The sequence below is a fragment of the Geotrypetes seraphini genome, chromosome 11, assembly GCF_902459505.1.
Source record: "Geotrypetes seraphini chromosome 11, aGeoSer1.1, whole genome shotgun sequence".
NCBI classification, from domain to species: Eukaryota; Metazoa; Chordata; class Amphibia; order Gymnophiona; family Dermophiidae; genus Geotrypetes; species Geotrypetes seraphini.
Genome location: NC_047094.1, coordinates 57,040,930 through 57,067,313, shown reverse-complemented (window position 1 = coordinate 57,067,313; position 26,384 = coordinate 57,040,930). Strand labels below are relative to the sequence as shown.

The 26,384-nt window shown below is 40.2% G+C and overlaps 1 protein-coding gene across 3 annotated transcripts in view; it reads left to right on the top strand.

Moving 5' to 3' along the window:
• The window catches only part of C11H16orf71 (chromosome 11 C16orf71 homolog), a 282,532-nt gene that overhangs the window by 88,744 nt on the left and 167,404 nt on the right, over window positions 1-26,384 (top strand). The gene's annotated exons all lie outside the window — the stretch shown is intronic.

The following is a 26,384-nucleotide window of genomic DNA, read 5'->3' as shown; positions in this document are numbered from 1 at the left end:
AGCTAGTCCAAAATATCAGAGACCAAATAACAAACAAAGCCAAATTTTATAACAAATAAACAACATTTACAAATAGTATTTGCAAAATAAAGTATTTTAAATTGTGCAAAGGTATTTTCATATAGTCTATCTCCACATAAGTGGTAAATCAGTTCAATAGAGTTGTTTATCTCTAACTGGTAGTATATTGTTACTGGTGATACCATTGCACAAAACCATGTATGGAGAATGACAGCTTATTGACTGAACCAAAACTAGAAAGACAAAAAAAGGATTTCAAATTAACATAATGAGAACCTTGAAACTCATTAGAAATCCAAAATTCATGAATAGCAAGAAAAAACAGGAAAACAAATAACTCAAAATAAGGAGAATCCTTTAATCACAATGAATAAGAAAGCCATAAAATAGAAGGTAGGGGCAAGGTGAAAAAGAAGAAAAAGAAAAGAAGTTCCAAGCAAGAAACATAAAGGCCCTTTACTAAGGCTTAGTGCGCACTGAGGCCTTGATTCTGCAAAGTGCGCCTAACTTTAGGCGTTATTTGGACGTCCTCGCACTTTACAGAATTGCACCTAAGAACGCTGAGAGGTGCTGAGCATCAGTTGGACGTCCACAATTTTAGACATACTTTACAGAATCAGGTTTTATTTTTTTAGGTAGAAGTTAGAAGTCCAATCTGTGTTCTTAACATTATAATTCTGATGTGATTAGAATGTTGAATTTATGCTGTTTTTAAAATTATAATTGCAAAACATTGGCACCATACCATTTTTAAAATGTATTTTCTGGGGGGGGGGCTTGGAGCCGCACTAAGATGGTCGGATGATAGCGTGGCTCCCTCATTACAGGTTAATGATCTGTGAAAAATAAGCTACGGAACTTAAAATTTTTGATTGAAACTGAGCTTTTGGATTACAGGATGGCATTGTCGAAACATATGAAGGGAGAGATGGCTAGTACAAGCGCAGGATGTGCTAAAAGATCAAAAACAGAGCCGTTGGTTCCCTCAAAAGCTCCGTTGCCGGGAGATGACAGCTGCGATATTGTGGCTGAACTCAGGCAAATAAAAGAAATTGTTTTAAACAATTCAAAGAAGATTCAAGAGGCTATAGATGAAGTGGCTAGCCTCACAAGGAAGATGGCAATTCTGGATGTAAAAGTGGATCAAATTGAAAAAAGAACTGAAGCAAATGAGTCTGAAATTCAGCAGTTAAAGCAGGATAAAAAAAAGTAATTGAAAGCCTGTCCAGAGATCTTGAAGATTGTGTTAACCGTAGTAAACGCAACAATTTGAGGGTTATTGGCTTGCCGGAAGGCATTGAAAAAAATGATCTGGTCCTGTTTTTGGAGAATTTATTGCCGAAGATTCTGCCACTGAAATTCAGATATCCTATGGAGTTTGAAAGAGCCCATAGAATTCCGTCTAAAAGATCAGAAAAGCAGTGGGGGCCGCGTCCCTTAATATTTAAGTTATTGAGGTTTCAGCAGATTACAGAGATCCTCAGGCTGGCAAAAGAAAATCGTAATTTAAAGTGCCAGGACTCAAAAATTTTAATTGTGCCTGATTTTGCCAGAGCCATGGCACAGAAAAGGAAAAAGCTGCTGGAGCTGAGACCAAGATTGAAATCTCTTGGAGTGAGATATGGACTGATATATCCAGCCATAATGAGAGTCACATATGAGAACGGGACTCTAAATTTTGAAGATCCAATGAAATTGAGTGAATTTGTGGAGAATTGTGAACATCAGATGTCTATGTAGTATACCTTTATATATAAATAATTTTAAAAAGAAAGGTATGAAGCTCTGGTGAATGAACATTCTAAATGGACCTTTTTACTGGATACAGAAGACAGCACTCTCTGCTATGGTGTGACTTGCTTCAGTTTATTTAAAAGTGATTGGATTATATATAAGTCAGAAATGTAAATGAAACAGATCTGCTCGCAGAAAAAGTTAGTGCTGCTGAATCGGGAATTTGATGGACAGTCATATAAGTTTGTGGTATTATTTGCAGACATCAAGAACTGAGGCTTTTGAAGTGATTGGGACATGGCAGCATGTGAGGATACTAGAATGGAGCAGTCTATGGAAGATCCGGAGTAGGATGGACTGAGAGGAATTAAGAATATGACAGCGAAGGAAGGAATCAGAATATGGAAGCGTATGAAAAAACATGAGGATGGAAGTTTATGAAGGAACTGGAGCATGGAAGTTTATGAAAAATTCAGAATATGATAGCTTATTAAGGAAAGGAATATGAAAGTTTATGAAGAATACAGAAAGAGGCAATTTATGAAAGATTCTAGAGTAGAGATACTTATTAAAGGATTGGATGGTAATAATAATTAAAATAGATGGCTCTTCTGTGAAATTTTTTGGAAGAATTTAAATGTGTGAGATGCTGTATCTTCTTCAAATTTAGGAAAGGAAAGATATGAAATTTAGATGTGCATAACTATTGCATAGAAATTTCATGGGTTGTGATACTACAGGAAAAGATAATATATTATACATTCGGGGTATATATAAGTTATGATATGATGCTGAAAAGTGTCTGAGTAGTTGAGTTAATGGGGATCTGAGTTATTTATATTCTGGTTGCAGTATGGGTGGCTTTGAAAGCTCATATTTAATATTAATGTATTATTTTATTACGCAATGTAAAATCTATGTGCAGAATATAAATATAATTTTAAGTTAAATTGTGCTCAATCATTAAATCAAGGTGAATTGGGCTTAGGAAAGTATGGATGTTGGTTTTATGTGGGTATGGAATAGTATTTTGTGTTAGGTAAATGATTTTTAAGGATGGGAAGTTTTTAATTAATCTATATTTGGGTTAATTGGGTATTTGTAACAGTTCCTATTAATGTCTCATAGTATTGAATATAAGGGAAACAATGTTGATAATATGAAAATTTGAGATTTGGTTGGGAAAATAAATATTTTTAATGAAGTAATTTTCAAATGATAAAGTAATCAGTTTTAATTGGGGCGGATTGAATATAGTTAGCTTATGAATTCTGAAGATTTTGTTGTAAAAGTTATTGGCCTGTGGGAGTACTTGTCACTTGCTACCATATGCGTGTTTCTAGGCTTTCACTTTTATTTAGGGGGGGATGGGAGGGGGTAGGGTGGGGAGGAGGGAAAGGGGATTTGGGTAGGGAGATATATGTTTTTTCAGTGTTGGAATTTGGGGAAAGTGTAAATTATAATTGGTTGCATTATAATGTTTTTATTGAAAGATTAATGAAAGTATATTTTATATAGTAATGCAATGACGCTTAAAATATATTCATTAAATGTAAATGGTCTAAACCATCCGATTAAGAGGAAAAAAACGCTTTTATTTTTAAAGAATCAGAATGCGGATATATGTTTTATCCAAGAGTCTCATCTATCTGCTGAGGAATCTAAGAAGCTGGAGGGGAACTGGGTGAAACATTGCTTCTTTGCCCCTGCGGTAAAGAAAAAAGCTGGTGTTGCTATTTTGTTAATAAAAAATGTAATGCAGTGTGTAATTTAGTTGCTTTTGATCCCTTAGGAAGATGGGTGCATGTTAACATAAGTATAGGCAATACTACTTTGGCGCTCTTCAATGTATATGCCCCTAATTCGAAACAAATAGAGTTTTTTAAGTCTCTACAACAATTGATTTTGCCACTGGCTGCTTCTAAATTAGTAGTCTCTAAGAGAATGGCTATGTTTTATATATTACTTTACCAGGATCAGATCTCTAAACGTACTATAACAGTGCGTAGAAACCGGTATATAATATGTTTTCAAATACCTTCAATAGAGTATGAGTACGCCTCAGCCCCACCACTCCACCGCTGTGCTAGCTCTTGACTGCGGAGAGATTTATGTGGCACTTCATCATTGGCCGCTCATAACCATTTTAAACCTGCTATTGTTTTTTCCAAATTTATTTATGCATATATTTTTTTGTATGTATTTTCTTATGTATATATAAAAACTTCTTAGCTTTAAAGCTCAAATGTACTTAGTTGTACTTAGATTGTATTGCATAGCTATATCCAGCCAATGCTGGGGAGTTTAACCCAACATGTTTCGCACCATACAGGCGCTGTGTCAAGGGTCTCCCTAAAAATAAATAATGTAAAAGAGGGCCATTAGTATGTATTTTATCCTAACAGTCCCCCCTTAAAATGTTCAGTTTATCTTAAAGTTAAATAAATCAGACTGTCCTTACCGAGGTGCAGCGTGTCATCCGACTCATTTAGTGTCCAGAGTAGAATGGCCGCGGCATTCTCCTCAGCACTTAAATATCCCTACTGTCTCATTTTGAAAATCCAGCCCCTGGAGGATCATTGGCTAAACTTCTAACCAATCACAGACATCCACTCTATCTCCCCATTCAACCCATACGGTTCCATTGTGTTCAGTGAAAATATCTGTCTCTGTTCAGTGAGGTTCAATTTCTAGTGATCTTGTGATTTTTGTCCCACCTAAACTCGGTAGATACTAACATCAAGTTTACTATGACATGCCATACTACATACATTGAGTTTTTGGACATAGCGCTTTCGGTCAGGGAGGGCCATATATACACGTCCCTATTTAGGAAACCCATTATGAAAAACACTGTCCTCCACTTTGACAGCTTTCATCCTTTTAAGCTGCGTTTTAGTCTTCCCATAGCCATTCTCCTAGAGACTAATAGTGGAAAAATAATTATTATGGCTCAAGAAATCACTGAGTTTGAAGGATACACTGAAGAGCACCTCAAGAAAGTTTTATTGTGACCGGCTCTTCTAGACGATGAAACAATATCCCCAATGGAGGTTTCATGGCTGGATCTAGAAAATAACCTAAAACTAATCACCCAGCAGTATATAAATATATAACGAAAAACAAAACCTAACTACTGCAAATACCTAGCAATGCACGGTAGTGTAAATAGCCCAGAAGATTGAAAGGACTATGGCCTCAGAATCGGAGCCTACGCATTGCCATAACAGTCACAGACTGGGAGTAATCTGCGCAGTGTAATCGCTCCTGCTCCAATCATCGGCCCACACACCTGCAATTTTTTAAAGGTTTTTTTCAAAGCAATTTTTTTAAAGATTTTTTTCAAAGCATTTAAATGAAATTACCACCCCTATGGGGTTATATGAAGATAAGTGCAAGCCAGGATATAAAAGACCAAAAAAGCAACTTAGCTTTATAACTGATTGTACAGAGAAGAACAGTCACTAGTGTTCATATGCCAACGCGGCCAGCGTTTCGCGGAACTTTACTGATTTAAGTCGTCCGCTGCGTCAGGGCCACCAGGACATTCAAAGAATCAAGGCTTCACTGTAAAAATGAAAACAAAATCAAAACAGCCAAAATCAAAAGAACATACTAAACAAAAGATTGAAAAAAGTAATAACAGTACTCACATTACTGCACTTGGTCACAAGATTTCAAAGCAGATTAAGATGGCAGTCAGCTACGTTTTATAGCCATTACGTAACCAAACGTCATGACGTAACAGCCAACTAGACACACTGTAACCCTTAGTAGAAATGTTGCCACTCCATTGATCTATTCAATCCACCAGGGTACAGCGTGTCCAGCCTGTTTATCCATCTTTGCTCCCTTTGTGCCAGATACCTCCTAAAGTCCCCCCCTCTACTATTTGGTTGAACCACTTCCAAAATTAAAGCTTTCAAGGATCCAAACTCATGAGATTTTTCAAGACAGTGTTTAGCTAATGGAGCCCCAGTTATTTTATTCTTAATATTGCTCTTGTGTTCAGTGAGTCTTATAGCAAATTTGCGAGAGGTCTGTCCCACATATATTAAATCACATGGGCATTGCAAGATATAGACCACACCACAAGATTTACAGTCAGAGTTATGTCTTAGAGAGTACGTTTTTTTATCTCTCGGATTGCAAAAACAATTGGTACAAACCATAAGACTGCACATCTGACATGCACCACATGCTTTATGGCCTGTCCAAACTTGATCAACTCCAGAGCTATTACTGGGAAGTACAGAGGGGCATAGAATCTCTTTTAAATTCCTGGTTCTACGGAAGGCTATCCTTAGATTATAAGCCTTAAAAATACCTGAGGTCTGCATGATCGCCCAATGTTTTTTGAGCGAACGAACCAACCGATGACAATGGCTGGAATATGTTACAACACAAGTCATGCAGCGATCACCCGATCCCTGAGAATCGGAATTTTTAAAGGCAAAAAGGCTCTCTCTATTGCAGTATAAAGCTCTTTTATAAGCTGCAGAGACAACTCTTGCAGGATACCCTCTGGCTAGAAACCGCTGTTTAAGAGTCTCAGCTTGTTTTTTAAAGACTCCTTTAGAGGAACATATCCTTCGAATCCGTAGAAACTGGGAGTATGGGAGACTTTTTTTCAATGAGCTAGAATGAGCACTTGAATAGTGCAAGGTGGAATTACAGTCAGTAGGTTTTGTAAATACAGACGTATAAAAAGCTCCCTCCCTCATTTCAATAAGTACATCAAGAAAAGAAATCTGGTTAGTACTGCATGTATGAGTAAAACGCACAGTAGGATGACAGGCGTCCAGATACAGAAAAAACTTTTCCAAATCTTCCGGACTGCCATTCCAGATTAAAAAGATATCATCTATGTATCTAGTCCAGAAAGCCACATACTGAGAATATTCACAAGCATACACCCAGTCACATTCAAACTTGTCCATAAACAAATTTGCAACAGCAGGGGCCATCGTAATCCCCATGGCAATCCCAGATTTCTGATGAAACAGCTGTTCTTCAAACATAAAAAAACTGTCACAAAGCACCAATTTAGCTAGAGAGCAGATGAACTCAGTTGGAACTTTAAGATCTAACCTCTTCTCTAGAGTATCGTAAATTATTTGCAGTGCTTCCGACTGTGGTATAATTGTGTACAAGGAACACACGTCAATAGTCACCAAAATAGAATTTGACTCTGGCTTAACAGTGTCCAGTTTTTTCAAAAACTGAGTAGTGTCTTGGGTGAATGCAGCAGTATGACATACAAACTGTTGAAGAAACTTGTCGATATAGATGGAGGAGGCTTCCAGTAAAGCACCCCGATTCGACACAATCGGTCTCCCCGGGGGAGAAGTGGAGGACTTATGTATTTTCGGGAGTAGGTAGAAAATTGGGATCTTGGGATGACGTACATTAAGAAACCGGAACTCTCTGTTGGTAAGGTATCCATCATCCAAAGCCTTCTTCGTTAGTACATTAATCTTCATTTGTAAATGTTCAGTTGGATCCTGAACAAGAACCTCATAATCAGAGCTAAATAGTTGTCTTTTAGCTTCCTGCAAGTAGAATTCTTTACTTAACAGGACAATAGTCCCACTTTTATCTGCCTTCCTTATAATTAGATCCGCATCATCAGACAGAGATTTAATAGCATCCTTTTCCGCTTTACTAATGTTATAATATATTCTGTCATTGACGCTACTCGTAGTTTTGAGAATATCGGTTTCAACCATTTTATGAAAAGCAGTAATCAATGGGTCAATCGGTCCCGGAGGAACCCAAGTTGATTTAGGGGTTACTCTTGAGTCAGGAACTTGTTGTTCAGTAGCAGCCTCCGTTGAAAAAAAGGCTTTAATACGTAAAGTCCGAAAAAATTTTTCCAAATCAATCCTACTTTGGAAAGTATCAACCGAAGTTGTAGGCACGAAAGATAAACCTTTAACCAACAACTTATGTTCATTAATAGTTAATGTATGATTAGATAGGTTTACAATCTCCATGGAATCCTGAGGTGCACCAGTATTTATGGGTATCTTTGACCTCGTTGAGATCTCGTTTGCGGACGTTGGTTTTGATATTGAGTCTGATTCGGATGAAAATGGGAATATTGAGTTTGACCCCGGCCGTTGCCTCTCCGCCATCTGCCACGACGTTGGGGTCGCGATTTTGGATCCGAAAAATCCTCATCAGAATTGGAAGATTCAGACGTCTGGTCAAAAGTCACTCGCTTTTCTGTGGATCGATCTCTGGAATCCATTGGTTTTACCCAGGAATAAACTCTTTGTTGAAGGTAATCCTGTTCATCTCGTTTGAACTTTTTAAATTTATCTTTCTGAATCTCTGCTCTAAATATATCCACTTTCATCTTCAAATCATCCTTATGTTGTTTGAACTCATTTTCATTGGAGTTCTGTTTTAAAAAATTTGCAGGTGTGTGGGCCGATGATTGGAGCAGGAGCGATTACACTGCGCAGATTACTCCCAGTCTGTGACTGTTATGGCAATGCGTAGGCTCCGATTCTGAGGCCATAGTCCTTTCAGTCTTCTGGGCTATTTACACTACCGTGCATTGCTAGGTATTTGCAGTAGTTAGGTTTTGTTTTTCGTTATGGATCTAGAAAATACCATGAAAAGGGCCGTGAGGGCGGAGTTACATTGTAGCACCTTGGTACAATACTTGAAAAAATCGATGATCCCAAGAGGATTAAGGATAATTAAAGAACCCAAGATGATTTCTAACGATAAAACATTTGGTGAGAAATGGACAGCTATTCTTAACCGGTGTTCAAGGGATCTAATGATTCTTCTAGTGGAGACAACTGAGGTCACGGAAAGAGAACTATGCATCAAGGCGAATGAATTGGAAGGTGAATTACAACAAATACAGGTGAAGGAAGATTTTGACAGAAAATTGAGTGACTTGAAAACCTCTATGAAACAGTTTAGAGAAGATATTAAACAAGGGAAGATCAAGAAATGGAAGAGGGATGAAAGGGACTATCTAAACGACAGAGCTTACTCATGGCAACGGAGGACCCCCACCATTCCCCAAAGAAAAAGAGTTGCATTCGATAGCACATCCCCCGAATCGGATGGTACCAGTGAAGGATCCATGGAAGAGACAATCTAAGTACAACTAAGTACATTTGAGCTTTAAAGCTAAGAAGTTTTTATATATACATAAGAAAATACATACAAAAAAATATATGCATAAATAAATTTGGAAAAAACAATAGCAGGTTTAAAATGGTTATGAGCGGCCAATGATGAAGTGCCACATAAATCTCTCCGCAGTCAAGAGCTAGCACAGCGGTGGAGTGGTGGGGCTGAGGCGTACTCATACTCTATTGAAGGTATTTGAAAACATATTATATACCGGTTTCTAAATTAGTAGTGGCAGGAGATTTTAATGCTGTAATGGATCCTTTAATAGATAAAAAACCTAGTAAAATTATAAAGTCATTAGGTTTGGATAATTTTGTACAGTCTTCCAATTTAAAAGATATATGGTGTATTCTTCATTTTAATGATTGAGAATTTTCTTTTTGTTCCCATGTTCATAAATCATTTTCAAGAATTGATTATGTTTTTATTTCAGATCATTTAGTACATCAAGTAACACAAGCCTCCAATGATCCTATCATTTTGTCTGATCATGGGTGTGTGTGTGTGTGTGTTGAATTTAATGTTTTGGATCAAGATAAGAGTAGACCAATATGGAGATTTGATAATGCATTGCTTGCAGATAAAAAATTTTGTGATGAATTTCAACTAAAGATAGATGAATATTTTCAAATTAACAATACAGAGGAAATTTCTATGGAAACTTTATGGGATGCTTTTAAGGTAACTATAAGAGGGTAAATTATTTCATATTCAGCTCATGTTAAAAAACAAATAAAAAAAACAATTTTTTAGTTTAGAACAAGAAATAAAACTTTTAGAAACAAAATTGATTGATAAATGGAAGCATTCCACTTTGCAAGCTCTTTTAAAAATTAAATGTAAGTACAATGAGATTTCTTCTAAGTTAATTAGAAATGATATTTTTTCACAGCAAGCTCTGTATTATGGAAGCTCTAATAAGGCGGGAAGTTTATTGGCTAATTATCTTAAAGTAAAGAAAAGGAAAACAAAAATTAGTATAATTAAAGATGAAAAAGGAGATACACATTCTGAAATTGGTCCTATTTTAAATCAATTTCTAAAGTTTTATAAAGCCCTTTATTCTTCTGAGCCTTATTTGGATAGGGAAAAAGATGGTTTTGAATTTTTGAATTTAATTGAGGGTCCAAAAGTTCCTGATCATATAAAAAGAAGTTTAGAAGAACCTATATCATTAAAATAATTACAAACAGCATTGAAGTCTCTTAGAGTTGGGATCGCTCCAGGTGGTGATGGTTATATTGTAGAGTTCTATAAGTCTTTTCAAATTACTTTGTTGCCCCATTTATTAAATTTATATTTGACCCAACTGAATAAAGGTTGTATTACAGGTACTATGGCAGAATCTTTAACTATTGTTTTGCTGAAGCCAAATAAAGATGCCACTTTGGTTTCAAATTACAGGCCTTTTTCTTTAATTAATGTTGATGGAAAATTATTGGCTAAACTTTTAGCCTTACGGTTGAAAAAGGTTCTTCCTTACATAATTGGAATGCACCAGACGGGTTTTGTTGCTCAGAGACACTCTTCTAATAATACTAGATTGGCACTCCAGATGCTATATTTAACAAAGGACCTAAAAGATCCGGCCTTTTCTGTATCTTTAGATGCGGAGAAGGCTTTTGATCGGGTAGAATGGGCCTTTATGTACCAGGCTATGGAGTGGTTTGGTATGGGCTCAGGATTTATACAAATTATTCTAGCGTTGTATAGCTCAAGTTTCAAGTTTCAAGTTTATTCAATATTTGATCAATCGCCTATCAATAATTACTAAGCGATGTACATAAAATATTAATATTGGGTAAACAAGAACAAAATTGAGTAAAAAGATAAAATCTTTAAACATAGACAAAATACTACATGAAACATTAGGAAGGAGGGGAAAGAACTACATTGTCTGATAGCTCCCCTGTTGCTAGATTATATATTAATAATAATTTTTCAGAATCTTTTAAATTGCAAAGGGGGGTTAGACAAGGTTGTCCTCTGTCTCCTTTACTTTTTGATATAGTACTTGAACCCTTGTTATTAGCTATTCAACAGGTAAGGGAGATACAGGGTATTCCGTATTCTGGAAAAGAATATAAGGTATCTGCTTATGCAGATGATATTCTACTTCATTTGAGGAATCCTGAAACAACCATTCCATGTTTACTTGATTTGATTGAAAAGTTTGGGAAATTCTCAGGGCATAAAATAAATTGGAATAAGTCAGAAATTCTTCCTTTAAATGTGCACTGTACAAAAGGTTTATTTGATTCTTTTCCTTTTATCTGGAAGGAGGAAGGAATAAAATATTTAGGTTTTTGGATAAAAAACACATTTGAAGAGACAATGAGAGTGAATGAAAAAACTTTATTACAAAAAGTTACAGAATTGTGTGAACAATGGAATCCATTGCATTTGTCTTGGGGGGGAAGAGTCCAAACTGTAAAGATGATATTGACTGTGGTTTGTTACCAAATGGGTATGATACCAGTTTTTTTTCAGGGGTCTTTTTATAAAAAGTTAAACAGTATTTTGTCTAAATTTATTTGGCTGGGTAAAAGAGTAAGAATTGCTTTAATGACCTTACAAAAGCCAATTGCGGAGGGTGGGGTAAATTTTCCAAATTTTTTAGGTACCATCAATCCTATATCTTGCACCAAGGTATGTATTGGTTCCTCCCAGAGCTTATGGAAAAGCTACCTGATTGGTTATGGTTAGAATGGCAGCTCATGTTTCCTATTAGGCTTCGTCATCTTCTCAGTATTAAAATGCCTAGGCTGCGGAAAAACAATAAGATATTAATGGACACATGGAAAACTTTGAGATATGTTAATAATTTAACACCTCTTACAATTCAAATATCTACATATCAAAATATCTGGCTAAACTCCAGGATCCAAATAGGCGGTTTTAAGACTGTCTGGAAGGATTGGATTAAAGCAGGTATATGAACCTTAAATGATGTTATATCTGATGGTAAACTGCTGGAATTTTCACAGTTGCAAATAAAATTTGGTCTTGATAAAAAACAAAGTTATAAAAGGTTGCAACTGAAGCAGGCTATTCAGGCAGGGTTCCCTGAATGGAAATCTCTTAATAATCAATTTAGTTTAGATCTCTTAATAATCAATTTAGATTTCCTATGCTTTCAGGAAGACTTCTTGGGTCACCTAGCTGCACTGTGGTATAAATTATTATCTGGCTATATAAATAAGAAACCAAAAACTGGACTTAGAGATATTTGGAGCATTGAGATTAAGCATCAAATTAATGCATCTCAATGGCCACGTATTTGGTCCTGGAGGTTGAAGTGTACAATGTCTGCTTCTATGAGGCAAACATGGTTTTTCCTGTTGCATAGAGCACAGTTCTTCAACCGCCGGTCTGTGGACCGGTGTCGGTCCGCAGAAAATTCCTGCCGGTCCGCACAGGACCGGCGAGATCAACTTCTTCAATTTCCTGCCGGTCCACGCAGGACCGGCAAGATCGAGGAGCTGTCCTTCGTGCAGGGCCGGAGAGATAATAGGGAGCCTCACACTATGCTTTCTCCCCTCCCAGCGGCTCTCCTTACAAACACAGCGATTGAAGAAGGAAGCCTTGGAGCTTTTGCTGAGTCGGTCCGCCTCTGATGATAAAACTTCTGCTTTCCTCAGAGGCGGTGCGACCCAACAAAGGACCCGAGGCTGCCTTACTGAATTGCAGCGCTGGCAAGTAAGGAGAGTTGCTGGGAGGGGAGAAAGCTGCTGGGCATGGTGAAAAAAAAAAAGGGACAGCTGCTACTGGACCTGGATAGGGAGAAGGAGAGATGCTGCTGGGAGGGGGGAGGGAAAGGAGTCTGGGAAGATGCTGGGCAAGGGGAAAAAGGGACAACTGCTACTGGACCTGGATAGGGAGAAGGAGAGATGCTGCTGGGAGGGGGGAGGTAAAGGAGTCTGGGAAGCTGCTGGGTAAGGGGGAAAAAGGGACAGCTGCTACTGGACCTGGAGAGGGAGAAGGAGAGATGCTGCAGGGAGGGGAGGAGAGAAAGGAGTCTGGGAAGCTGCTGGGCAAGGGGAAAAAGGGACAACTCCTACTGGACCTGGATAGGGAGAAGGAGAGATGCTGCTGGGAGGGGGGAGGGAAAGGAGTCTGGGAAGCTGCTGGGTAAGGGGGGAAAAGGGACAGCTGCTACTGGACCTGGAGAGGGAGAAGGAGAGATGCTGCAAGGAGGGGAGGAGGGAAAGGAGTCTGGGAAGCTGCTGGGTAAGGGGGAAAAAGGGACAGCTGCTACTGGACCTGGAGAGGGAGAAGGAGAGATGCTGCTGGGAGGGGAGGAGGGAAAGGAGTCTGGGAAGCTGCTGGGCAAGGGGGGAAAAGGGACAGCTGCTACTGGACCTGGAGGGAGGGAGAAGGAGAGATGCTGCTGGGAGGGGAGGAGGGAAAGGAAAAGGAAGAGAGGTACTGCTGGACAGGGGGAGGAGGGAAGGGAGAAGAAAAAAGGAAGGAAACAGCTTGCAGGGAGATTAGAGGAGGGGAAGGGGAGAGATAGGAATGAGATGGGAAGGGGGGTCAGCAGAGAAATTGAGAGGGACAAAGATGCTAGATATGGTGTAGGAGAGATAAAAATGAAGAGAGCAGTGAAGCTGGAGTGAATCGTGTAAAAAGGAGATAGGGGCATAGGCTGGATGGAAAGGGGAGAGGGGCATAGAAAGAAGACAAATACCATATGGAAGGGGGAGAGGTCAGACAGTAGATGGAAGGGGCAGGTGCTGGATTGAAGAGACAGAGAGGGCAGACGCTGGACGGAAGAGAGTGAAAAGAAGATGAAAGCAGAAACCAGAGACAACAAAAGGTAGAAACAAATAATTTTATTTCTATTTTGTGATTAGAATATATCAGATCTGAAATATATATCCTGCTAGAGTCATAACTGGGGACTGCAGTATTCTGTTAGCATGATATTTCTATGAACTTGGCTTGTTCAGTTTTCTTGATAGTAGAGGGGATATATGTGAAGGGGAGGGGAGACAGGGGTTTTGTTGGTCCGTGCTCTGTATATTTGTATTTATAAAATCACAATTGTTCAGAATATTGTTTCTTTTTATACTTTAATAAAATACGTTCAATATAAAATCATAATTGCGGCTTGTGCAGATGGGATCAGATGGTTTGCGGGGACCGAGCTCGCGGAGATGAAGCGTAAACGGGGTTTTTAAATTTTAGTCCTAGTAGTTTGCTGGTCCACAAAATAATTCTTTTATTTCTGCCGGTCCACGGGTGTAAAAAGGTTGAAGAACACTGGCATAGAGCACTCTGGACCCCTGTTCGTTTACAAAAATTGGACTGCTCTAGGTCTAATAGATGTTGGCATTGTAACCTTGAAGCTGGAACTTTAGATCACTTATTGTTTTATTATCCATTCATTAAAAATTTTTAGATCTCTATTTGGGATCAAATAAATCAATTAATGGAAAATTATGTAGCATTATCATACGACACAATTATATTTGGCATGCTGATGAGAGCTAAGCCTCAAATATCTGCAAATAATAATAAGCTTTTGATGATATTGACAGGAGTTGCCATTCAACAAATAACGTATAACTGGAAAGATTGTACAAGACTGAATTATTGTTTCTGGTGGAATTCAGTATGTCATGTGTTTAAAATGGAAAGAGCGTTGGCAGTTCAAAAAGGTTACTATAAGAAATTTAAGGATGTGTGGGGGCCATTTTTAAATTATTATAATGAATAGTTTACACTTTTCCCAATTTTAATTTTTACATATGGATCGGGGGGGGGGTTGGATTTCTATTAATAATATATATGAATGATAAGATAATATATTCATGTGGTATATTTTTTGTTGTATATGGATGTGGGAGGGGGTGGGAGATATTTCTTTTTGTAGTATAATATGGTAGATTTTCAAGTGATATTGCTTTATATATTGTTTAATATATGCTGTACACTTGTTGTGAATCATAAAATGAATAAAGAATTTAAAAAAAAAATGTATTTTCTGTTAGAGATACTGAGTTGGATTCGAACTCAGGAACATCATTGTTGAAGGCTATAGCTTTTAACCAGTGTGCTACAGAGGAAGCTAACAATCTGCATAGACGTTCAAATACTTGAAGGGTATTAACGTAGAACAAAATCTTTTTCAGAGAAAGGAAAATGGCTAAACCAGAGGACATAATTTGAGGTTGAGGGTGGTAGATTCAAAGGCAATGTTAGGAAATTCTACTTTACGTAGAGGGTGGTGGATGCCTGGAATGCGCTCCCGAGAGAGGTGGTGGAGAGTAAAACTGTGACTGAGTTCAAAGAAGCGTGGGATGAACACAAAGGATCTAGAATCAGAAAATAAGATTAAATATTGAACTAAGGCCAGTACTGGGCAGACTTGCACGGTCTGTGTCTGTATATGGCCGTTTGGTAGAGGATGGGCTGGGGAGGGCTTCAATGGCTGGGAGGGTGTAGATGGGCTGGAGTAAGTCTTAACAGAGATTTCGGCAGTTGGAACCCAAGCACAGTACAGGGTAAAGCTTTGGATTCTTGCCCAGAAATAGCTAAGAAGAAAAAATTAAAAAATTTAAATTGAATCAGGTTGGGCAGACTGGATGGACCATTCGGGTCTTTATCTGCCATCATCTACTATGTTACTATGTAATTGTAAAACTAGGTCTTATAGGTATTGTAAGGAAGTATATCTTGGAGCATAGTTTGGGCTTCTGATAGACATTAGTTTCTATGAACGGGACATAGGCATGCTTTGGACGTGGTCGATTCACTCTTGTAAATAGGGTTTAGAGATTTATTTTTACTTTATTGAGCTCAAAATAAATTTAATAAGCCACTAGATGAAGATAATAAGCTTTATAGCACTTGTAAAACTAGGTCTTATAGGCATTGTACGGAAGTATACCTTTGAGTATAATTTGGGCTTCAGATAGATGTTATTTTCTATGAACGGGGACTTAGGCGTGCTTTGGACATTGTTGATGCGCTCTTGTAAATAGGGTTTAGGGATTTATTTTTGGTTTATTAAGCTGAAAATACATTTAATAAGCCACAACATAAACAGGGCACATCAATACAAACATATTGCATGCCAAATCTACTAGTTTTCTGTCCAAACAGCAATGTTATTTGCTAATTACAGCACATGAAAAAAGACAGCTTTAGGCTTCTTGCTAAAAAAAATAATCCTTTTTTTCTCATTAAGCAGTGCTCCAAAGAGCTGATTCTTGAAACAGGTACATTCAGCAAGCAAACCACTTGAAAAGAATTTATGTATTGCATAGATAACTTCATTTGAAAAAGGTTAAAAAGAGAAAAAAGAGATACAGACCTTAGCATGGTTTCTAGTTAATTGCAAATTGAGGTGTGCAGCAGCATAATGCTGACCTCATTGCGAGATCATTAAAATGCACCTGCAATGTAGAATGCCACAATTAAAATAAGCAACAACAACAATACACTCCAAATTTGCCAAAATTCCTACTGTAGAAAAAACACAAAAAGGCAACCTAGTCACATCAAGGTTTGTGTGGGGGACGCTCAAGATGCCAAAATTGGCTCGCAACTAACAAACCAAAAAGGGGTGAATATAATATAATATAGGATGCTCTCAGTGTGAACCCACAGTGATAGGAGCACAGCTCCGACACTTCACTTCTGGGTCAAGGCGGTAAGCCTCCACCCACACACCATCATTGAGCACCCTGAGTGTGCTGAAATTAAAGGGACCTAAGTCCACTAAATCAAACAAATCAAACAATCAAAGTGAGTAAATTAAACTCAACATAAACAACCTGAGCGACCCCCAAACAAACCCTGCCAGCCAGACCCCCAGACTCACACAACAAAATCAAAAATCACCATGCAAAAATCAAATGAACACAATACTTATCTGAAACTATCTCACAAACTGATAAACGCAAAAAACCGCGCCAGGAGAAGAGGTTCGACCGCGCTGGTTTCGGGAGGAGCCCTTCTTCAGGAACCTGACCCCCGACGGAACACGAACAAAGAGGTCGGCTGGAGGGCGGGGTGCCTGGGCGGAAGAGCACGCCGCTTAAAACGGATCTGTAGGTGACGTCATGCACAAACCAACCAAACATACAACACTTGGGGGTCAGGTTCCTGAAGAAGGGCTCCTCCCGAAACCAGCGCGGTCGAACCTCTTCTCCTGGCGCGGTTTTTTGCGTTTATCAGTTTGTGAGATAGTTTCAGATAAGTATTGTGTTCATTTGATTTTTGCATGGTGATTTTTTATTTTGTTGTGTGAGTCGGGGGGTCTGGCTGGCAGGGTTTGTTTGGGGGTCGCTCAGGTTGTTTGTGTTGAGTTTAATTTACTCACTTTGATTGTTTGATTTGTTTGATTTAGTGGACTTAGGTCCCTTTAATTTCAGCACACTCAGGGTGCTCAATGATGGTGTGTGGGTGGAGGCTTACCGCCTTGACCCAGAAGTGAAGTGTCGGAGCTGTGCTCCTATCACTGTGGGTTCACACTGAGAGCACCCTATATTATATTATATTCACCCCTTTTTGGTTTGTTAGTTGCGAGCCAATTTTGGCGTCTTGAGCGTCCCCCACACAAACCTTGGTACAATTAAAATAAGAACATGTGTTGGGGGGGGGGATTTAAACCCACGATCTCTGGAAGATGAGCACAGTGCTTTTACCCACTGAGTCACAGGAGGTTCTTGTCAGGTGCACCTGACTGCTTACTGATATTCTAAGGTACCATAACATGGCTAGGATATCCTAAGGTCTCATATCTATAGGATAAAAGGCAGTAAAAAGCTCATGGTAATGTCCATTAGCACATACTAAAATCTAGTAAAAGGGTCCCTTAATTAAGTGCTAGCGCTCACTATCAATATTCATTTCTGCTCCATTATCACCAAAAGAATAGTTGTAACAATTTAATTATCATAAGAGAACTTTATCATTAAAAAATCCTTCTAATTGAGAATTTCTGTGATTGTGTACCAGTCACTTGCAGAAGAACTTTAAGAAAAAAGTAGCCCCAGTGGCTACCAAATGCTGACAATTAAAGGAAGATTTGCTTATCTAATTAGCCCAACACAATAAACAACATAGTTAAAGTGACAACATCCATAACTTATGCACTCCACAAATATACCCTTCTCACACTTCTATTCATGTACCCTCCAGTGAATGTGAATCTGAGCTTTAGTATCTTTAAGTAACTCTAAGGTTAATCTATAGAACATAAATGTTAGAAAAATAGTAAGTAATCTTGTTCCTTGGATTAAAGAAAATAGAAGTTTGCCTAAGACGAGGCTAAGACTAGTTTGGGTAGAGATGCTGCAGATGACAGAAGGTTGTTGGCTTTCATACTCAAGGTTATAAGAAAGTTGATAAGAAAACTATCCCCCTCTTCTATGAAACTGCAATAGCAGTTTCTAGTGCAGAGAGCTGTGGTGGTAAGAGGGGCCAAAAGAGACTACAAGGAAAAAATAGCCAAGGAGGCAAAAAACTTCAAGCCATTCTTTCTATATATTAAGGGGAAACGACCTGCGAAGGAAGCGGTGGGACCGTTGGATGAAAGGGAATGCTAAAGGAGGACAAAGCCATCACTGACAAACTGAAAACATTTTTTTGCATCTGTATTTACCGAAGAGGATATACACAAAATACCGGAAGCCAACAGGCTATATGCAGGAAACAAGGACGGAAAACTGACTGGATTGACGGTCAGTCTAGAAGAGGTATGCAGGCAAATTGTTAGGCTTAAAAATGATAAATCTCCGGGACCGGATGGCATCCATCTGAGGGTAATCAAGGAACTGAAAGGGGTTATAGCTGAACTGCTTCAACTAAAAACCAATCTGTCGATCAAATCAGGAAGGATTCCGGAAGACTGGAAAATGGCAAATGTTACACTGATCTTCAAGAAAGGTTCGAGGGGAGATTTGGGAAACCACAGATTGGTGAGTCTGACCTCGGTACCGGGAAAGATGGTAGAGGCTCTGATAAATGACCGCATCATTGACCACCTTGACAGACACAGTCTGATAAGGACCAGCCAGCACGGCTTCAGCAAAAGAAGATCTTGCTTGACAAACTTGCTGCACTTCTTCGAGGGAGTTAACAGGCAGATAGACAAGGGTGATCTGGTCAACATTGTATACCTGGATTTTCAGAAGACGTTCGACAAGGTCCGCATGAACAACTACTTTGAAAAATTGCGAGCCATGGAATCGAGGGTGAAATACTCATGTGGATTAAAAACTGGTTGGCGGATAGGAAACAAAGAGTGGGGGTAAATGGACAATACTCGGACTGGAATAGTGTCATGAGTGGAGTGCCACGGGGTTCGGTGCTTGGACCCATGCTCTTCAACATATTTATAAACAACCTGGAAATTGGTACGACGAGCGAGGTGATAAAATTTGCAGACGATACAAAGTTATTCAGAGTAGTGAAGACACAGAAGGATTGCAAAGACCTGCAACGTGACATAAACACACTCAAGAAATGGGCTGCTACATGACAAATGAGGTTTAACATAGATAAGTGTAAGGTGATGCATGTCGGTAACAAAAATCTTTTACACGAATACTGGATGTCCGGTGCAGTATTCTGAGAGACCCCCCCCCCCCAAGGAAAGAGACTTGGGAGTACTGGTCGACAAGTTGATGAAGTCGTCCATGCAATGTGTGGTTGCGGCAAAAAGGGTGAACAGAATGCTAGGAATGATTAAGAAGGGGATTAAAAACAGATCAGAGAAGGTTATCATGCTGCTGTACCGGGCCATGGTACGCCCTCACCTGGAATACTGCATCCAGCACTGATTGCCGTACATGAAGAAGGACCAGTACTACTTGAAAGAGCCCAGAGAAGAGCAATTAAAATGGTTAAGGGGCTGGAGGAGTTGTCGTACAGTGAGAGATTAGAGAAACTGGGTCTCTTCTCCCTTGAAGAGGAGACTGAGAGGCTTCATGATCGAAACATTCATGATAATGAAGGGAATAGACTTAGTAGATAAAGACAAGTTGTTCACCCTCTCCAAGGTAGGGAGAACAAGAGGGCACTCTCTAAAATTAAAAGGGGATAGAGCGAACAAGAAAGGGGCCTGGGGGTACTGATAGACAGAACCTTGAAGCCGTCGGCTCAATGCGCAGCGGCGGCAAAGAAAGCAAACAGGATGTTAGAAACATAGAAATAGACGGCAGATAAGGGCCACGGCCCATCCAGTCTGCCCACCCTAATGACCCTCCCCTACCTTTACCTTGTGAATAGATCCCACGTGTCGATCCCATTTGGCCTTAAAATCAGGCACGCAGCTGGCCTCAATCACCTGAAGTGGAAGACTATTCCAGTGATCAACTACCCTTTCAGTAAAAAAGAACTTCCTGGTGTCACCTCGCAGTTTCCCGCCTCTGATTTTCCACGGATGCCCTCTTGTTGCCGTGGGACCCTTGAAAAAGAAGATGTCTTCCTCTGTCTCGACGCGGCCCGTGAGATATTTGAACGTCTCGATCATGTCTCCCCTCTCTCTGCGCTCCTCGAGTGAGTATAGCTGTAATTTTTCTAACCGTTCCTCGTACGGGAGATCCTTGAGTCCCGAGACATCCGAGTGGCCATTCTCTGGACCGACTCCATCCTCAGCACGTCCTTGCGATAATGCGGCCTCCAAAATTGCACACAGTACTCCAGGTGGGTCCTCACCATGGATCTATACAATGGCATAATGACCTCCGGCTTACGGCTGACGAAACCCCTGCGTATGCAACCCATGATTTGTCTTGTCTTAGATGAAGCTTTCTCCACTTGATTGGCAGCCTTCATGTCCTCACTGTTGGGCATGATAAAGAAGGGAATCACGAGTAGATCGGCGGACATCATAATGCCGCTTTACAGAGGGATGGTCAGACCACACTTGGATTACTGTATCCGACACTGGCCTCCCTACCTAAAGAATGATATAACCCTGCTGGAGAGGGTGCATAGGCGAGCCACGAAGCTGGTAAAAGGTATCGAGAATTTGAGCTACAAAGAACGCCTCGGAAAATTGGGATTGTTCACCCTCGAGAAGAGAAAACTGCGAGGAGATATGATAGAGACTTTTAAAATACTAAAAGGATTCGACAAAATAGAGCAAGAAACATCGATATTCACATTATCAAATGTGACTCGGACAAGAGGTCATGGACTGAAACTGAGGGGCAACAGGCCCAGGACAAATATCAGGAAATTCTGTTTCACACAACGAGTGGTGGACACTTGGAATGCTCTCCCGGAGGAGGTTGTGATGGAGACCACCATTCCGGGATTCAAGGGCAAGTTGGATGCACACCTTCTTGCAAATCACATTGAGGGATACAGGTAAACAAGGTCTTCAGCAGGGAACACCTGGCCTCCGCGTGCGCGGGTCACCGGACTAGATGGACCTAAGGTCTGATCCGGTGAAGGCATTTCTCATGTTCTTCACCCAGAGAGTGGTGGAAAACTGGAATGCTCTTCCGGAGGCTTTTTTAGGGGAAAACACCCTCTAGGGATTCAAGACAAAGTTTGACAAGTTCCTACTAAACCAGAACATATGCAGGTAAGGCTAGACTCAGTTAGGGTAGTGATTCCCAACCCTGTCCTGGAAGACCACCAGGCCAGTCGGGTTTTCAGGATAGCCCTAATGAATATGCATGGAGCAGATTTGCATGCCTGGCACCTCCATTATATGCTGATCTCTCTCATGTATATTCATTAAAGCTCTCCTAAAAACCCGACTGGCCTGGTGGTCCTCCAGAACAGGGTTGGGAACCACTAAGTTAGGGCACTGGTCTTTGACCTAAGGGCCGCCGCGGGAGCAGACTGCTGAGCACGATGGACCACTGGTCTGATCCAGCAGCAGCAATTCTTATGTTCTTATATGTTTTAAATTTCTAGCTCCTGATAACCAGTTTCCTGAATTTAAAAATCCTCTGCTTCAGAGAAACAAAATTGTCATTATTTTGCAGCTTATTTACAATGCTACTACTTATCATTTCTATAGCGCTGCATCTATCAATCCCCATGGGTGCTTTTTAAATGAGAGTCTACTGTATTATCAAAGGGCAGACAAGAAAATATAAATAAATAAAAGATAAATAATTATTGATCTAACTAAGAATGTCAAAGAACAGTCAATGATTATTTTCTAAACTGTTATTTTTTTATAATTATTACTTTCTGTTAGAAAAATAGTCTCACACTATTGAGTTGAATGCACTTTATCTGAGAATAGTAAAAAAAAGTGTTTAGATAAATACTAGAAACTGTTTGGATAAATATACATGCATCCAAACATTTTCTGTAGCTCATGAACAAAACAGATTTATTTTGGTATTAATTGTTGCCCACTGTTATATAAATATCTCTGTGGCTTCACGCCCCATCATGTGTTGTTCCATTTATAAAATATAATTAAATATGGCACAGAAGCACAGATGGCATCAGTTTGTACCTTTTGAAACAGTGTGTGCCAAAATATTTAACCATTTCAGGCAGTGTGCTTCGTTTGACTATATAATGATCATATTGAGCATTATCTGAGCAGCCTAGTCTCTGTTTACTAAAAATAAAAGAATGTATCTTTAGATGTGTGATTGTAAGGATATAATAGGTCTATATAATTTATTATTCTGCATAATGCACTTAAGCCTCCTTTTATGAAACTAATAGCAGTTTCTAGCATGGGGAGCAGTGCTGAATTGCCTGCGCTGCTCCCGACGCTTATTTAGTTCCTATGAGCATCGGGAGCAGTGCGGGCCATTCAGCGTGGCTCCCCATGCTAGAAACTGCTATCGCAGTTTCGTAAAAGAGGAGGTTAATCTTTAGTGATAGGACATGTTTGATTTCCTAGATCATAGGCCAGAATTATTCAAGTGTCTTTTCATAAGTTTGTCCAGGTGTTCTTTTGCCAACTTCTCGTTGTTCATGGTTGGGGCTTTGCTTTGAAGTCCATTACCCAACAGAGGGCACCAATATAAAGTATTACATGTATCCTGTCATCATATGAACCCATACAATCAAACACAGGTGGAACAAATTCACTTTGTATTCACATTTTTGAAGACTGGTAACACGAAAGGTTAAAGTATTGTGCATTTCTGCAGAAGTACAAGGAAGATGGACACTAGAGAATGACACGGTGGCGGTTTACCCGCGGCCACCGCATTTTAGCCGCGGGTCACCCGCCGAAAACGGGGAAGAAAACTAGCAGTCGCTGCGGCGACGGGGACAAGGCCATTCACCGCCCGCGGGGCGGTGAATGGTCTTGTCCCCGCAGTGAGGCATGAAGGATCGCGCGGTCCCCGCAGCTCACACCCGCCTGCCCAATCGATTCTAGTGTTTAGCCAGCTCTCTCCCTTCTCCTCACCTTAGTTTGTAGATTTTCTTTTTCAGCGACCCGCACGCTATCAGAGAGCCGCGTACCCGCTGCTGCTCAGTTTCGATCTCCTGCTCTGACGCAACCGGAAACAGGAAGTTGCAGCAGAGCAGAAGATTAAACACTGAGCAGCCGCGCGTGCGCGGCTCTTTGGGAAAGCGTGCAGGTCGCCGAAAAAGAAAACCTATAAATTAAGGTGAGGAGAAGGGAGAGAGCTGGCTAAACACTAGGATCGATTGGGCAGGCAGGTAGTGGCTGCGGGGACCGTGCGATCGCTAGTGTTCCCGGCTCAAATTGGAAGGAGGGAGTGAAAGGGAAAAGGATTCTGGGCCAAGGGGATGAAGTCGGAAAGAAAAACCCACAGCAGGAAAGAAAGGGAAGGACTGGCAGGTGAGCCAGATGCTAGAAGCAGGGGGGGGGAAGAAAGAGGGAAAAAAGCTAGATGGGGTTGAAAAGAAGAGACACACTGGTATGGAAGAGGAAGATAGGGGAAATCTGGACACAGGAAGGTAACAGAAAGAGGGGAAATTATGTGCATGGGGCATAGGGACAGAGACATAAAGGGGACATGCCATGGGGATGGTATATGGACACAGGGGGGGGGCAATGACAGATACATAGGGGAGATATTAGAAATGGAGAAAATAGGAGCACAGAAGCGAGATGGTTTGTGGGGATGGGACAGGGACCGAGCTTGCAGGCTCCAGTGGCTTGCACAAATTACATTGTAACGTGCCATGAAAATAAGAGGAAGGAAGGTAGATAGGCCATGCGAGAGGAGCTGAAGGGTAGTAGAAAGGAACAGATGGTAAAGGAGGGAGGGAAGGGTGGTGGTGGAAAGGAATAGAACAGACATTGAAGGAGGGTGGAGAGGAACAGACCCCCAAGGGAAATGTGGAAGACAGAGTGGGAAGAAGACAGATGCCAGACTATGCGGGAGCGGAGGGAAGAAGATGGGTGCTAGACCAATTGGGGGGGGGGGTTAAGGGAGAGGCACAGTAACAGCAAATGGAAGACGCAGAGAGAAGACACACAGTGGATGGAAGGAATTCAATGAGAAGATGTGGAAAGCAGAAACCAGACAACAAAGGTAGAAAAAAAAATTATATTTATTTATTTATTTTTTGCTTTAGGATAAAATAGTATATTAGTTGTGTTGATAAAAATTTATAAACAAAGCCCTGCCAGCTGAACATCTCTTTCTCTAGTTCAGCAGCAGGAACTTTGATTTATAAGAAAGGAATAAGCTAAATATTACAGTACTAAGGCTTATATGGATGCAGCGGGGACGGTGACGGGGCGGTGAATGGGATGGCAGTGGCGGTGACGGGGCGGTGAAAGGGATGGCGGTGACGGTGACGGGGCGGTGAAGGGAACGGCGGTGACGGGGCGGTGCTGAGAATGGTGGGCCGGTGACGGGGCGGTGACGGGGACAGATTTTTTCCCCGTGTCATTCTCTAATGGACACATATATAATCAAGCTATTCCATGATTATTTTCATGCAACTCCTTCTAAGTATTTCTAGGATATATTTTTCACTTGACTTTATATTTTTTAAATAGAATAGGCTTATAACCACCTGTTATAGAATTGCCATCTTTAAGAACAATTCTCTAACTGGGCACCTGAATTTACATGCTCCTTGCATGGGTAAATTTACAGAATACTAGCACTTTCTTGGGTAAGTGCACACTTGTGCACATAATTGTCAACAGACTGCCTAAGTACTGTTCTGTAAGGATGTGTGTAAATGGTATAGCATATAAATGCAAGGGAGACATACACATGAGTGAAGTTCCCACTTAACGTGTATGACTTATAGAATACTGTTATTTATTTGCATCCCTGCTGCATTTACATGACTGCAGTTACACCAGGTCTGTGGCTGGCTAATGTATTGCAGGCAGTTTCTTTAAATTTATTGCATTTTTGCTAAAAATAAAAGTTGAGTTAATAGCAGGTGAATGTAAATGGTATAAGGATTCTCCTTATCATTTGTTTGTTTGTCACTATTTTATTATGTATGTTTTTATGTAACCCGGTCAGCGGGATATAAATTTTTAGATAAATAAATAAAAGATGTAACTATGGGTGGATAAATGCAAGGTGAGGCAATACCATATTATGCTAGTATTCTATATTGGATAGGCAGGATACTCGGGGTACCTAAATGGAGACACCCAGTTATAGATTTGCCCCCTTTATGTGTTCAACCTGGCTTTACTCATAGGAAGGCTTTCTAAAATTGCCTTCTTAAAACACATTTATGAATCATTCAGATATAGAAATTCTAGATTTTTTTTTTTAGTGGCAATTTTGTAATATCTACCATATTTTTCGTTCCATAAGACGCACCTGACCATAAGACACACCCTAGATTTAGAGTAGGAAAACAAGGAAAAAACCATTCTGAACCAAATTGTGCACCCAACCTCCCTCACTCCCTACCAGGCTCTGCATCCAACCCCACACTCAGGCTCTGCACCCTCTCCTCCATTCCCTGCCAGGCTCTGCACCCTGTCCCCCCTTCCTTGCCAGGCTCTGTACCCTGTCCCACTGCCCTGAAATGTAACCTTGCCCCCCCCCCCACCTCTGGTGGTCTAGTGGTAGGCTGGGAGATCCGTCCCAGCTGACTAACTATTTTTTCCTCCGCCCCCACTCCTGGTACTTTTTGAAACACGCCTGCCCACCCTTTTAAAATGCCCCTCCCCGCCTTTTAAAACACTCCCACCCCATAGTACATTTTTTTTTTTTTTTTAAATGCAAGATATCAGAGATGCTTATTTCCAAAAGCTCACATTTAAATTAATAAATGCAAAATAAAATACTTTTTTCTACCTTTGTTGTTTGAACACGTTGGGGTTTTTTTGGTGATTGACTTTGACTCCATGTGTCTCTTTTCTGGTTTTATCTGTTTCTTTGTCTGTGCAGGGTCTCCTGTCCCTCTGACATTTCTTCTATTCCCAGGTCCACCATCCTTGTTCCTTCTGTACCCCTATTTGCCTTACCCAGCATCTTCCTTCTCTGTCCCTATCCTTCCTCCATGTTCAGCATTTACCCTCTCTGTGTTCCCATCTTGTCCCTATTTGCCCCTTTCCA